We start from the raw sequence: 14,098 nt of genomic DNA on the forward strand, positions 1-14,098 counted from the left end.
GTTTTGGAAATATTTTCTATTTTTGTCATTTGTTATTGTGATCCTCAGCATTATGTGCTTTACATTATCAGTACAAATATCCAGTTTCTTCATACTTTGGTTAATTTAGTTGAAGAATTTTGATACTATTCAAAATCGTATCTTTTGGAAGCTGTAACAATGTCTTCAAGATTTGGGGGAAAAAACCATTTTATTTTCATGTTCCCTTTAGTTACTTAATAGGCCTAGATAAGGAGTTCAGGACAGTTTCCTTTATCTCTCATAATTATCACAGCTAAGAAGAAGATATTTTCCTTAAAGCAGAGTTTTTGATATGTTCAGTTAAATTATCAATCTGGTGCTTGACTGTAGAATTAGAAGGTTTTTTCTGATTTATTTATTTTCTCCTCAATTGTCAACCACAATAATGCAAGACTTCACAAGTTTTCCCAATAACAAGATTTTCTTCTGTTTTTAGTTAGAAGAGTCATTACAGAAAGGTTTCATAATTTTGCAGATACTAAAATTAATATCCAGAATTATCTATTTTAGTGTGCTTTACAGAGAGAGAGAGAGAGAGTTTATAATATAAAGTGAATCCATATTTGATGTACTCCTGATCAAATTCTATTATTTTTGCTTCCGTATTAAGATAAAAATATTTCATTTTCTGAAAATTGTTATGAATATATAATTTCAGATTTAGTTTTCAGTCTACACAATCACTGGATTTTTTGTGCATTGTGTTAAAATGCATTTTTTATTTTGAAATGAAAAACTTCAACAAAGCAAAACTTCTTTCTTAAATTTTCCTACACTTTCATTGCAACACTGCTCATTAAAAAAAAAAAATGGTGCAGTCAATGTGCAAACCTGGTGTAATCCTTGTTCTCTGCCTGTAAGCACAAGTAATTTCTGGAGGGAAATATTGGGCTAGGATCAGGAACAATTTGCCTGGAAAGGCAAGTAAGAAAGACTTTACACCGGTTAGTGTTCTGTGCTGACTTCCACTTTTGTTCTATTGAGCAAAGTCAAACGGAGACAACCAGAATATTTAGCTTTGTCTTTTCACAGTTCAAGCACAGCTTGAAGAAGTATGTATTTCTGATAGACTTATTCTGATGGGCAATATTGCATCTAATCGGAAAAATCAGTTGCTTTCCAAAAATACTTGGAAAGCTGCAGAGGCAGCAATAGCCAAGCCATTTTTTTCCCTCCAGAGCCAGGCCAGGCCTATCAAACTGGCAGCCTGTGGAACGGATGTGTCAACGTGGAGGCCATGCTCACCCCAGCTCCACAAAGGCAAAAGATGTGATATATCACGGGACACAATCGAGTTTGACACCCGTGCTCCAGGCTATTGTTTCAGCTTTTTCTCCTTTTTTCTTTTTGTATTCCTCTTTAATAATTTGAAAATGGAGGAGGTGTTTTAAACTACATGCCTCTCTCCATTTTGGGTCAGGATAGTAAGTATCTTCTATATGTTTCTAGAAATCCTGACCCTCCTTAGCCAACATGATAAAATGAAAATCTCTATTTTTAAAGGTTCCTAGGCTGAATAACTGAAGAAGATGTAATTGCTGCGACTTTTAATCAAGATGGGACAGATCTGTCCTGAAAGAATCCTAGCAAGCCAATTTAATACAGGTAGCCCTTGATTTACGACCAGAATTGAGCCCAATTCTGTTGCCCATCAGAATTTTTGTTGCTAACAAGACAGTTGTTAATTGAGTTTTGCTCCATTTTATGACCTTTTCCCCCACAGTTTTTAAGTGAATCACTGCAGTCAAGTTAGTAACACAATTGTAAAATAAATCAGACTTTCCCATTCATTTTCCTTGTCAAAAGGTTGCAAAAGGTAATCTCCTGATTCAAGACACTGCAATTGTCATAAATATGAGTCCTTTATCAAGTGTCTGAATTTTGAGCACGTGACTACAGGAACATTGCAACAGTCATAAGTGTGAAAAACGGTCATAAGTTACTTTTCAGTGCAATTATAACTTCCAATGGTCACTAAAAGAACTGTTGTAACTTGAGGATTAACTGTATAAGCAAATGTTTACAGTATCTTATCTAAAGCAAATTTTCCAGCTCTTTAGTATCTTGTTGAAATCTTGCATTATACTACAGAGCTTTACCAGAAGGTCTTGGAAATTATTATTCTAAATAATATGCACCTTGTGGCAATCAAATCCTGGGTTCTTTGGTGGTAGAATTATTTAATTATTTATTCTACTCAGAAATATCTACAACTAATTCCAAAGAAAGGGGACCTTTTAAAAATTAAGTGAGAGGTTTGAGGTGGTAAATACCTTCCTTGTCCTCAGGGAGCAGTTTGTGAAGATCTTCAATAGACTTATAAATGGAAGTAGATTAATTACTTACAGGAAGCTATTGATTGCCATCCAGTCAATGTTTACTTGTAGTGATCACATAGTTTTTTTCCATCATAATCTGTCCTCAACCAAGTCCTTCATGTCTTCAATCAGCATACCTATTGCTAGTGTAACTGAGGCTACCCATCTTGTTTCTGGTCGTTCTCTCATCCTAGTTTTCCCGGCATCCAATACAGTATTTCAGTATACTCCTTCCATTTTTGCTTGATCTTCGAATAGTTTCTGCCAGTTGGTATCCTTTAGTATATAATTTGAGGCTGGAACCTCTTTCTGTATATGGATCTCTTTTGCAAGATTCTTGTTTTTCCATGTTTGTTTCCATTGTTAAACAAATCTGGTTTTCCCCACTGACTTCTCTGCGAAGATGACAAATGATGATTGCATTACCCTGGGATGATGCATCCATCATAAATACATGCCAGTTGCCAAGTAACCAAATTTTGATTATGTGTGACCTCAGGAAATCTGTGGTGGTTACAAGTATGAGAAAGTCACTTTTTCAATCCCATCATAACTTTGAAATGTCATTAAACAAATGGTCGTAAGTCAAGCATTATCTGTAGTTCTCTGAAGCTCTTTGAGACTGACTCTGGTTTTCTTTTTCACAATTTTAACAGTTTACTCTAACATCCAATTTGTTTTCATCTGCTTCTCCATCTTTTTTCACATTCATCCTTAATCACTTCTTCAAGCTCGTTTCACAGTTCCTCTTTCAATGGGCTTTGTGAGTTGAAAGCAATCCCTGATGTTCTTGAAAGTGGTAGATATATGCTGCAAGTCATATTGTAGAAACTGGTTGGCTTTCTACTCCTTTTCCTTAACATAACGTGGAATTTGCACATGAGTAGTTAATGATTTGTTCCAGTCAGGACTAGGCTACGTCTTTGATGCTATAAGTAAGGTCCTCCTGCTTCCTTTAGTAATAATACACTTTCTGTATTATTTAGTAATAATATACTTATTCAAAATGAATAAAAATCACTTTGCTTTCCATGTACTCTTTCTGGTGAAATCCATGTCTACAAGTATTGGGTTTGAAGGTGGTGTTAGGTATGAACATATCATTGGAGTGGCCACAATTGTAAATCATTCTCCTGTTTTATTTTGGTCTTAGAAACTATAAGATCCAACAACAGTTTTCTCCTTAATTTTCCAATTTTGTCACCCTCCAGGTTACATGTTTCAAATAAATAACAATTAGCACTTCTTGCTTGTATGTTCTGCCAATTTTAGATTGAACCTGATCATAAAACATATAAACCTCTTTTTCTGCATTGGTAGTTGGAATATAAATCTAAAGAGTTATCAACAAAATCTATTTGACATTATTTGGTCATTGATTACACTGTAGCCAAAAACTGTTGTTGCTATACCCTTCCTGACAATAAAAACAAAAGCAATACTGTTTCTTTGTTTTTCATGTTCTGAATAAAAAAAATGATTTTCTGATTGAAACTGTTTTCAGTCAGTCCATCTCAATTCACTGATGCTTAAAGTTTCCATGTGCAGTTGGTTCATCTTTTACAAGACCTTTATCTTTGACCATAATTAAAGTTTGATTTGATGTGATGTGATTTGGTGCGTTGAGAGCTTTCCTATATTTGTGCTTCTTAATTCCATATTCATACTGTGATTCTGTCTTTGCAGATTCAAATTTTGGGTTTCCTGTATGACATCAGCAATTAGATGTCTCAGAGACTTTACTACTTTGTAAATATTATTAATATACTGAAAGGTCCTCAGTACTTTTTCAGTAACATATTGCTATCTATCCTGATGTGCTCATGTTCTGGCACTAAAACATCAATCATTTCATATTTTCTATTCATATGGTTTTCTTGGTAAAAATACTGGAGCTGTACCATTTCGTTCTTCCATGCAGTATGAACTAATGTCTTTGCCATTGTAATTACAGTAATCATCTCCCTCCATTATCTTTCCTGTATCAGTGCTGCCCAACATAGGTGATTGCTTGCTTCAGCTAAGATAACCTTTGCACCTTGGATGACCCAGCTGGGAATATTTACTCCCAGTTTGCACACCTGGGGTTCTTTATTCATCCCTTCCAGATGAGGCACCTGCACAGATAAGGCAGCATAGCAAAAGTAGCATCCACATTTTTCATTGTTGTCTTGCTAATGTTTTGTCCATTTCATTTTTACCCGTTCTTTAGATTTTTATTTGTTTGTTTAGATTGTCTTCAGTATATTTTTCTTTTAGTAAGTTGTACAGCTTCCTTAAAACTGCCAACTTTTCCTTTTGAATTATTAGCAACTGTTCAAATAACTATCATAATATTCCATTTAGTTCATCCACAATATCAGTTCATTTCTATTTGCCCCAACTTAGATATATATATTCCATGCATAAAAGAAATGAAATATTCAATTCTTTCTAGGCTGGTGTGTGAAATTAATGAAGATAATATCCTTTATTGTTACAAACACAACAGGAACCAGGAGAATTCAACATTGAACCAAAACAGATTATGAGTGCTTACATCATACTTCAGTTTTATATTGCATTATTTAATCATGATTTAATTTTTAAAGTTCAAGAGTGACTATATGATATCTGAAAGGAGCTTGCTAAGAGATGATGTAGTAGGGAGTAGTAGGCAATTTTCTGTTTCTGTGCGAAAATAATAAATTAACTGCTTTACTCTTCAACATATCAAACCAGAAATAGTCTTTCCAGTAAGCAACACTATTCTGTTTTGTGTATTTCAATAGAAATTATAATACTAAAAGGCAACTATTTCACCAAGTAGTACATAAAGATTGGTAAAATATCAATGAAATTTCCACTTTTACCTTCTGGCAATTTCTCATTGCTGGAATAATGTTATATAATTGTTCTTTCAGTAGTAGGTTACTAAAGCAGCATTGGCAATGCTTTTTGCTAAACTCATCAAAATGTATACATGTCTGAGTGTTATGATGCTTTAGTAGTAGCATAAAATATTATTAATTGGTCCAGTAAGAATAGATGAAAGTACAGTAAGTATAACTAATGTCGGATAAACTGTTTTCAGTAACATTGTATTATTATAAATACTGTATTTTTCAGACTATAAGGCGGTCCTGACTCTAAGACACATCTAGCTTTTGGGAAGGAAAACAAGAAAAAAAAATCTGTCTCTGCCTCCCAGAAATTTGCCTCCTTGCAGCAAACAGAAAACAGCCTGGTCATCTTCAGCACAGCCTGATTTAGCACGAGCAGCTGATTGGCAGTTGGATCTGCCTCCTGGAATACCAGCTATCAGCTGTTCCAGGCTGTGGGGATTGTCGCCGCCCATCGCCGCTGCTGCCTATTGCCGACTGCCAATTTTCAGCCTCCGCGTATCCTATTTTCAGCCTGTTCTAGGTGGTGGGAATAAGCGGTGGCAGCAGCGATCTCTGCTGTCTGGAATGAGCCGAAAATGGGGCGTGTGGAGGCTGAAAATGGAATGCACAAAGGCTGAAAATGGGACGCATGGAAGCGGCAATGGATGGTGATGGCAGCGATGGGTGGTGGCGATCCCCACAGCCTGGAACAGCTGATAGGTGGTATTCCGGGAGGCAGATCCAACCGCCAATCAGCTGTTCGTGCTAAAACAGCCTGTGCTGAAACTGACCAAGCTGCTTGCTGTTTGCTGCAAGAAGGCAAATTGCTGGGAGGCAGAGGCTGAAGGGCGGGGGCTGGCAGGTGGACAGGGCTTTGGCAACATTAGCTCTATAAGACATACAGACATTTCCAACCCCTTTTTTTGGGGGGGGGCATTGCGTCTTACACACAAAAATACGGTATGTCTATTGGCAGACCAAATTTTTCTCTCAAGAATTTTCTGAAGGGGATTCAGAAAGTCTCTATAGTTTTGGGGCAGCAGATGAGAAACTTTCTAAATTAGTGGAAATCTATTCATATTATTGAATGTTGACCCAGTATTCAGCTAGAATTTTTTATCAGTTAGTCATCTGGGCTCTTAAGTTCAAAGCATTTGCTATTTTAAGTATTTGTATGCAAATTATTTTGTCTTCAATTTAAACACTGTAATTTATATTTTCTTTCCATTTTTTGTTATAAACAAGAAATGTAAAAGTTAATTTTTTACAACTGTAATGGTTCTCCTTATGAAAATTCAAGACTTTACAAAATGATGATTTATTTTCTCAGTTATCATAAAAGCACAAAACCTATAAATATTGCATAAATAGAAATAGAAATCTATTTAGCCTCCAAACCAATTGCTTGGAATCTTTGAAGTCTGTAACTGAGTTCTATGCTAATCTTAATGTGATTTCAGAACTTTCCTCTAACTCAAGGGTATCAAACTCGATTTCATTGAGGGCCGCATCAGGGTTGTGGCCAGGATGGGTGTGGCCAGCTCAATGTCACTCCTGTCAGGGGCGCCGGTGGTGGCCCGACCACTCTGCCAGCAAAAACAGGCTCCTGAGCTCTATTTTCAGCTGCCATGGCCTCCTGCAGCCCTCTGTCAGTGAAAACAGATCGCGGAAGGGTCGCATGTGGCCCTCCTAAGCTCCATTTTTACTGAGGGTTGCAGAAGGCCATGGCAGCCAAAAACAGAGCTTGGGAGCCCATTTTTTCTGGCAGAAGCACTGTGAGTCAGTCCTTTGCTGTTTCCAGGGCGGTCCCACAGGCCAGATATAATTATCCTGCAGGCTGGATCTGGCCCCTCAGCCTTGATTTTGACCCCTCCTGCTCTAACTCAAAACAGTGTAGTGCAGGGCTTTCAAACTCCTGGCCTGTGGGCCGGATGCATTACGTGCTGGTCACGCCCATGCCCGGTTTAGTGAAGGGGGAAAAAGTCCCGATATGTCACATGATGTCACCTTGATGACGTGACTTTGACACTCCTGGTGTAGTGTATCTGCTCTGTAATTCAGATCTAACATAACCAAGATTGTGAACTCTCACAGTTGTGTTCCTAACATCTTTACATAATTTCAAGTATTTTATGCTACTTTAATATGGGAATGCAAATTGGACACCAGAAAATACATTGGATGTTGCATAAAATCTAGGCATATGATCTAATTGTTGAGACAACTGTATTAGTCACACAAAACTAGTTAAGTTCATATGTTATAAATAATTTGTTTGTATCCTAAACTGTAACAAGGGAATTATGAAAACACAAATTCATCTTAAAACAACTTTTGGCTTCCTCTATTGTATTATCCATAGAACATCTCATTTCCTTCTGATTTCATCATATTATAGACCATTTAGCATGTTTAATGGGGGTTCAGACTTTAGTAATATTTGGATCAGTTTTTTCTAAAGTTGCTGGAATTATGCCAACATCACTAAAGAAGAATTAAATTGAGACAATATAATTACTCTAATCATTTATCTTAAAGACAAACTATCTTACCACATGCAGAGCTTAAAGCAATTTACCACTTTTGCTATAGTAAACTGCTAAACTGGGACATTTGCTCAAATGAATGATCAGTTCATACTAGAGGTCTTTGTTAGTAGTACTGGCAGTATTTTTTGACAATATTCTCTTGAAATTTTTTCCATATAAGTGGTTTCTCCTCTTGTAGCTCTGGAAACTTTTTTGTATGTTTCAAAGCAAATTGCATTTCTGGTAGAAAGAACCTCTGTAGCCATCTGTTAGCAGGACTAGAAAATGCATCTAAATCTATAGTATATGGCAGACTCACTGCGTGGTAGCAAAGTATACAAGTAAGCATAAGGTGGTAGCGGACAAGCACATCCTTACCCTCTGTTACTTGGGTTGTCTTTCGTACAATAAATAGAGGCTAAGAAGTACTTTAAAAAGAAAACATATCAGTATTGTCTTACTGCATCATGACTGAACTGCAAACTAATTTCATACACCTCTGCTTAGGTTAACTAACAATTTTACAATAATATTTCAATCCACTTATTTTTATTAAAATCAAATAAAACAATGGAAACAAATACTGTGGGGGTAAGACACCCTAACATCCCTTGGGGTGTGTGTTCGGTTAAGATACAGCCTGTTGTGCCTTAATATGATTTCTACTGTACTACCTTAAAATGACTTCTACTGCACAGCACAGTGGAGTTGGCATGATAATAGCTCATAGTATTCCACAAGGGCACTCCCTCTGGTAAGGGGGAAAATCCAACATTAGAAATTACGTTTGGTCTGGATATTTGTGAATGTCTAAAATAGGATTGGGATAAACAAATACCCAGGCAACGCTGGGTTAACAGCTAGTAATAATATATAGTAGATTAGAACCCTTAATACTACCTATGCCACTTCAGCATTCCTTACTATTGATAAGGACACATTATCCTGTCAGTTTAGCCAGATTTTGGTAACCAATACCCAATTTTGTCTCATGTTCTCATCCCATTCTATGCAAGAAAGGATATTTAAAGACTACATTGCCAGTCACCCATTTAGGAGGTTCAGGAATGGGTTGAAATGAAGGGGAAGACATAGAAAATTATAGCTGAATAGTGTTGATAGAGAAGAATGATAAATTTAAAGGGAGAAAGACATTATGAACTGGTCATAGAAATGGTAGACATAAGCATGGCTGGCAAGAATAGAAGGTAGAGAGGCATGGTGAAGATGTAAATTAGTTTTAAATTTCCATTTCCTATCTCTTATCCTCTGCTTTCATTCATATGCTTAATGTTCATTATTTCTGCACTTTACAGATAGATAGTTCTTGACTTACAACCACAACTGAGCTCAACATTTCTGTTGCTGAGCAAAACAATTGTTAAGTGAGTTTTGCCCCATTTCACAGCCTTTCTTGCCACAATTGTTCAGTGAATCATTGCAGTTGTTATGTTAGTAACACTGATGTTAAGTGAATCCGGCTTCCCTATAGATTTAATTTGCCAGAAGGTCACAAAAGGTGATCACATGACCCTGGCACACTGCTATCGTCATAAATACATGCCAGTTGCCAAGCACCCAAACTTTGATTATGTGATCATTTTTTCACTCCTGTGTAACTTCACTATGTGAACTAAGTTACTAAATGAATGGTTCTAAGTGAAGGTCTACCTGTAATTTAGCTTACTCGTTTTTCCAAATATATTTTATTCATTTTCACATTCCATTTTACAGTCACTTATATACTGGATATTTACTATAAGAAAAGAAATAAAACAAAATAAAAAAGAAAACACAACTCATCATTCACAACCCCACCTGACACTTCCATCCTCCATACACCCCATCTTCCCCCTCCAACTTTCCTTTCCTCCCTCTAACACTCCCCTCCTACTTCCCTTCCCCCTCAAACCTTCCTTCTCCCCTTACTCCCAGCACGCCCTCCTTACATTCCCCTTACTCCTTCCTTACTCCTCCCTCTTCTTTCCCTCTACCTCCCTCCTTGGTGTATTCCTTTATTCAACTATTGTTTATTTATATAATATGATAAAAAATAAAATAAACCAAGGGAAAAAAAATATAAAGAAAGAAAAGAGAAAAAAAAAAGAACAACCGTATACAAGTGCATTCTTTTTCTTATTGAGACTATATTAACACCCACCCACCCACCCCCCATAAATCCCCATCCCTAATCCTCCCGACTTCCCAGGGCCCACACCTGGCACTGCCCTCTATCTAAAGTATCTTATGATCGTATGGATTAAAAATAAAAGTAATATATTAAAAAAAAATAGATAGAAAGAAAATACAAATTATATAAAGGAAAAGAAAGAAAAAAAAAGAAAAGAAAAAAAAGAAAAAAAGAACTCTTTGTATTAAGCTCAGCCCCCCATCTTTATTTATGTTTAAATAGTGTAAGTCATTCTATATGTATTTTATTCTCGTCTCTTGCTTCTTTGTTATTTACCCCAACCTCTGTAGACTCTCAAGTTCCTCTTCCTTAACCTTATATTCAGATAAACATTTAGACAAATTTGTATAGACATCAGTATACAATCTAGCTCAAAAATAATCTCCCCAAACTTTCCCTTCTAGTAAAATTTAAGCAGCGTGGATCATTCCACATATTCAAATATTACTTTACAGAAGAATAATCTCATCAAACTTTCCCTTCTAATAGGATTTAAACAGCGTAAATCATTCCACGTGCATTTTACCCTCGTCCCTTGCTTCTCTAATATTTACCACTATTTCCCATAATCCCTCCAAATAATCTTTCTTAACCTTATTTTCAAACAGTAATTCACACAAGAGTCAAAATTTATACAAATTTGTGCAAACATCAATTTACAATCTAACTCAAAATAATCTGACCAAACTTTCCCTTCTAGTAAAATTTAAGCAGCGTGGATCAAATATTACTGTACACAAAAATCAGTTTGCGTTCTATCTTAAAATGATCCCATCCAGCTTTCCCTTCTAATAGGATTTAAACAACGTAAATCATTCCGCATGCATTTTACCCTCATCCCTTGCTTCTCTGATATTTACCTCTATCAAATTTATGCAGACATTAGTTTACAATCTAGCTCAAAATAATTTCACCAAGCTTTCCCTTCTAATAAAAATTAAATAGCATGGATCATTCCACATATTCAAATAATACTTTCAACAAGAATCAGTTTACCTTCTATTTTAAAATAATCTCATCAAACTTTCCCTTCTAACAGGATTTAAACAGCGTAAATCATTCTGCATGCATTTTACAAATATACATTCAGCATCACCCCACCAATATCCAATTCCGCTTTTTCTACCGGAGAGAGGTCGCAAACCCCCATTCAATCCACAACTTTGACAAATATTTTAGAATGTCTAAATCCTCGATCTCCGCTTTTCTGCTTCTCCGAGGGAGGGAGAGCTACCCCCTCCATCTTGCAGCCATGTGGTCTATTGCTTGCCTTCTCCTTCGGCTTGTCTTTCCTCTTTTCCAAGTGAATCAGGAAGTCCCGCCTTCAAAGTCTTGTAATAGAAATCTCGAGCCTCCGAAACAGAATTGAGACGAAGTCTTTGATTCTCAAATGTGACCGTAATGCCGGCTGGGGCCTCCCATTTATATTGAATCTGATGATTTCTAAGCTCTTTAGTTAAGAAAGTATAGTCTCTTCTTGCTTTTAACATCTGGGATGGTATTTCTTTGAAGACAATCAAATCCTGGCCATCAACTCGCAAACTATTATTGTAAAACTTTTGCATGATCGCGTTTCTGGATTCTTTTGTGGAGAAATATATAATTATGTCCCTCGGGAGCTGTCGCTGTTCTGCTACCAACGAATTCTGGCGATAGATTTTCCGAATCTGCCAATCAAAATTAAGTCCCGGGCTTCCCACCGCATGGCTGAAGGCTTCAACAAAGGTCTGTTTCAGATTCTCTCGCTCCTTTTCGCGGAATCCTCTGACTCTTATTGCAAATGCCTTCTTGTTAAAGTTTATCATAACGAGCTGTTCTTGAGTATCTCTAATTTTTTGTTGTAATGTTTGGATATTAGTAGTCAAAGTAGAATTAGCCTCCTCCAAGCTTTCCAATTTATTCTCCATTTCAGCGGTATAATCTGACAGGGCAGACACGGCTACAAACGTATTCGCCTTCATTTGGGCAATTTTAGACTTTAAATTACCATATAGCTCCAATACAAATTCTTTAATTTCTTGTTTAAAATCATTAAACATTTGAAAGAAAAATTCCTGTGTTAAGAATTCTCCAGTAGAGGGCGTAGGAGACAAGGGCTGCGATTCCATAGTAGATTCTTTAAATTCATTCGTAGATTCTTTAAGCACATTCGTAGAGAGACGCTTCGATTTTGACCTGGGTGCCATTATAAATAAACAAATAAACAGCGCTCTCGCTCCCCTCTGTTTCCAAAAAAAATTATTTTGTTAAGGAGCGGTCTGCAGGAAGGTAAAGCTGGCTAAGTACATCCCCTATCAGTCACCAACGGAGAGAAATCGCCATTTTGAAGTCCGTTTAAACAAAGAAGCCTCTAGGACAAATGAGGCTGGTGTTTAAGATAATAATAAAAGCATAAATCTCACAGGGGTGGGACCCGCCCGTATTAATCCTAGCTTCAAACAACTTTGCTTTGTCCTGGGGGGGGGGTCGCCTGTCTAGGGCTGCAAAAAAAAAGCAGCTGAGAAGAACTGGCTGGAGATAAAGGCTCCGCTTACGCTGGATCTAATCTCTGTCCACAGCCAAAAAAAGGAAAAAGGCTGTGAATTACGAATAGACCCTAGCCACAGAGCCACTCCCTGCCCCTTTCTGGCCAAAAAGGGGTGATATCTATGATCTTATTTAGATATACAGACCAGATCTCTGAGAGGAGCTCGGTTGAGCCCTCCTCGGCGACAGGCTCCGCCCCCAGGAAGCAATTTAGCTTACTCTTAAAGGCAACAATCTGATGGGTATCTACACATATAAAATTTTGATCCATCAAAGTTTATCACATACTGGAAAGAAATATTCATGAGAAATAATTCCCTCTTGAAAGACTCGTTTGTACTAATCATTTAAAATAGTGATACAGCTTTTAGGTTTATCAGATTACCTTTTACCAATTTATTATACTACTAGCACATTTTAAAGGGAGTGCTGGGAAACTTAAATTAGAAACCACAAATGTTTAGGTACTATATTTAAATGAGATTTCCCGCAATCTGCCCAATCTGTTCTGATTTTGCAAAGCCACCTGGAGTCACTGAAAGTAAATTGGGAGCCATGTAAATTTTCTTAAACAAATAAATAAAAATACAAGCAGAACAACTAGCACCTTATCCTGTCCTTAATGACAAATTATATTTAGTGATAGTACAAAAATAATATAGAAACTGTTATCTTTAATATTTTTAGCTATAATGAAAGTAATCTATTAAAATTTTTACTTTTTACAGTGCCTTGTTTTAATAAATCTATCCCTTGGACTTTCAGAGTGAAATCATAATTTCTCAATTATATACCATAAATTAAAAAATATACAAAAAAACCCAAATGTTTTAGGTGATGTGTTTTTCTTGGAATAAGAATCATCAGAATATTAGTTTGGTCACATTATTTTGCAGGCAAAAACTCAGAATTAATGCAGGGCTTAGAATAGCTACTATTCTAAACTCAAAAACACACAGGAAGCGTTCATGTCAAAATTTAGAGAAACGGATCAATTGTTTATATCCATAAAGTCTTCCCTTGAAAAAAATCTAGTTCTCAGGTAAAGTCTTTCCATGAGGCATGACAACTTTACAATACAGGTTGTCCTCGACTTATGATCACAGTTGAGCCCAAAATTTCCCTTACTAAATGGGACAGTTGTTAAGTGAATTTTGACCCATTTTATGACCTTTCTTGCCACAGATGTTAAATGACTCACTGCAATTAAGTGAATCTGGCTTTCCCACTGACTTTGCTTGTAAGAAAGTCACAAATGGGGATCACATTACTCTGGAACACTGACTGTAATAAATATAAGTCAGTTGCCAAGCATCTGAATTTTGATCATGTGACCATGGGGATTGTCATGGCTTTGTTGAAACCTGGTTCGGAGGAGTTGGAACTGGGTTGTCCAACAGAGAGGGCACAGTCCCCTCCAAATGAGTGGAGAAGCCAAGGACTGAGGATGAGGTAGTCCCAGGATTGTCTTGGCAGTAGGTGGTGACAGCCAACTGGAGAACCGTCTACAGGAGTGGACCAGCTGCAGAGGGCCAGCACAAATAGGCTCCAGATAACCTCTGACGAACAGCTGCCTTTCCCACCTGATCTGTGGGTGCTGATTGCGAGTAAGCAGCTCTACCCTTCCTCCCAAGGAATATTTGGGGAAGG

Source organism: Thamnophis sirtalis, unplaced genomic scaffold (assembly GCF_051295495.1).
Source record: "Thamnophis sirtalis isolate CommonGarterSnake01/CBP01778 unplaced genomic scaffold, rThaSir2_p1.2 scaffold_8, whole genome shotgun sequence".
Classification (NCBI taxonomy): Eukaryota; Metazoa; Chordata; class Lepidosauria; order Squamata; family Natricidae; genus Thamnophis; species Thamnophis sirtalis.